A 2500-nucleotide genomic window follows, 5' to 3' on the forward strand; every position below is an offset into this window, starting at 1 on the left:
CTCAGCACCCTGGAACCCCCCGGGTGGCACAGGGCTGGATGGGGCTTTCGTATAGCAGGGACGGTGCTGCCTCTCGCTTCGCTCGCTGTCCGCCGCTCGCCGCTCGCTCGTGCAGCCAAAAATGGCCAGTTTTGGCCCGTTTTTGGGCCGTTTTGGCCAGTTTTTGGCCTGTTCTTGCATTGCGCGGTGACCGTCGAGAGCGGAGCAAAACGTCAGCCATCTCAGCACCCTGGAACCCCCCGGGTGGCACAGGGCTGGATGGGGCTTTCGTATAGCAGGGACGGTGCTGCCTCTCGCTTCGCTCGCTGTCCGCCGCTCGCCGCTCGCTCGTGCAGCCAAAAATGGCCAGTTTTGGCCCGTTTTTGGGCCGTTTTGGCCAGTTTTTGGCCTGTTCTTGCATTGCGCGGTGACCGTCGAGAGCGGAGCAAAACGTCAGCCATCTCAGCACCCTGGAACCCCCCGGGTGGCACAGGGCTGGATGGGGCTTTCGTATAGCAGGGACGGTGCTGCCTCTCGCTTCGCTCGCTGTCCGCCGCTCGCCGCTCGCTCGTGCAGCCAAAAATGGCCAGTTTTGGCCCGTTTTTGGGGCCGTTTTGGCCAGTTTTTGGCCTGTTCTTGCATTGCGCGGTGACCGTCGAGAGCGGAGCAAAACGTCAGCCATCTCAGCACCCTGGAACCCCCCGGGTGGCACAGGGCTGGATGGGGCTTTCGTATAGCAGGGACGGTGCTGCCTCTCGCTTCGCTCGCTGTCCGCCGCTCGCCGCTCGCTCGTGCAGCCAAAAATGGCCAGTTTTGGCCCGTTTTTGGGCCGTTTTGGCCAGTTTTTGGCCTGTTCTTGCATTGCGCGGTGACCGTCGAGAGCGGAGCAAAACGTCAGCCATCTCAGCACCCTGGAACCCCCCGGGTGGCACAGGGCTGGATGGGGCTTTCGTATAGCAGGGACGGTGCTGCCTCTCGCTTCGCTCGCTGTCCGCCGCTCGCCGCTCGCTCGCGCAGCCAAAAATGGCCAGTTTTGGCCCGTTTTTGGGCCGTTTTGGCCAGTTTTTGGCCTGTTCTTGCATTGCGCGGTGACCGTCGAGAGCGGAGCAAAACGTCAGCCATCTCAGCACCCTGGAACCCCCCGGGTGGCACAGGGCTGGATGGGGCTTTCGTATAGCAGGGACGGTGCTGCCTCTCGCTTCGCTCGCTGTCCGCCGCTCGCCGCTCGCGCAGCCAAAAATGGCCAGTTTTGGCCCGTTTTTGGGCCGTTTTGGCCAGTTTTTGGCCTGTTCTTGCATTGCGCGGTGACCGTCGAGAGCGGAGCAAAACGTCAGCCATCTCAGCACCCTGGAACCCCCCGGGTGGCACAGGGCTGGATGGGGCTTTCGTATAGCAGGGACGGTGCTGCCTCTCGCTTCGCTCGCTGTTCGCCGCTCGCCGCTCGCTCGCGCAGCCAAAAATGGCCAGTTTTGGCCCGTTTTTGGGCTGTTTTGGCCAGTTTTTGGCCTGTTCTTGCGTGGTGCGGTGACCGTCGTGAGCGGAGCAAAACGTCAGCCATCTCAGCACCCTGGAACCCCCCGGGTGGCACAGGGCTGGATGGGGCTTTCGTATAGCAGGGACGGTGCTGCCTCTCGCTTCGCTCGCTGTTCGCCGCTCGCCGCTCGCTCGCGCAGCCAAAAATGGCCAGTTTTGGCCCGTTTTTGGGCTGTTTTGGCCTGTTTTTGGGCTGTTCTTGTGTGGCGCGGTGACCGTCGTGAGCGGAGCAAAATGTCAGCCATCTCAGCACCCTGGAACCCCCCGGGTGGCACAGGGCTGGATGGGGCTTTCGTATAGCAGGGACGGTGCTGCCTCGCGCTTCGCTCGCTGTTCGCCGCTCTCCGCTCGCTCGCGCAGCAAAAAATGGCCAGTTTTGGCCCGTTTTTGGGCTGTTTTGGCCAGTTTTTGGCCTGTTCTTGCGTGCCGCGGCGACCGTCGTGAGCGGAGCAAAACGTCAGCCATCTCAGCACCCTGGAACCCCCCGGGTGGCACAGGGCTGGATGGGGCTTTCGTATAGCAGGGACGGTGCTGCCTCTCGCTTCGCTCGCTGTCCGCCGCTCGCTGCTCGCTCGCGCAGCCAAAAATGGCCAGTTTTGGCCCGTTTTTGGGCTGTTTTGGCCTGTTTTTGGGCTGTTCTTGTGTGCCGCGGCGACCGTCGTGAGCGGAGCAAAATGTCAGCCATCTCAGCACCCTGGAACCCCCCGGGTGGCACAGGGCTGGATGGGGCTTTCGTATAGCAGGGACGGTGCTGCCTCTCGCTTCGCTCGCTGTCCGCCGCTCGCCGCTCGCTCGCGCAGCCAAAAATGGCCAGTTTTGGCCCGTTTTTGGGCCGTTTTGGCCAGTTTTTGGCCTGTTCTTGCGTTGCGCGGTGACCGTCGAGAGCGGAGCAAAACGTCAGCCATCTCAGCACCCTGGAACCCCCCGGGTGGCACAGGGCTGGATGGGGCTTTCGTATAGCAGGGACGGTGCTGCCTCTCGCTTCGCT

This window comes from Musa acuminata, unplaced genomic scaffold (assembly GCF_036884655.1).
Source record: "Musa acuminata AAA Group cultivar baxijiao unplaced genomic scaffold, Cavendish_Baxijiao_AAA HiC_scaffold_447, whole genome shotgun sequence".
In the NCBI taxonomy this organism is placed as follows: Eukaryota; Viridiplantae; Streptophyta; class Magnoliopsida; order Zingiberales; family Musaceae; genus Musa; species Musa acuminata.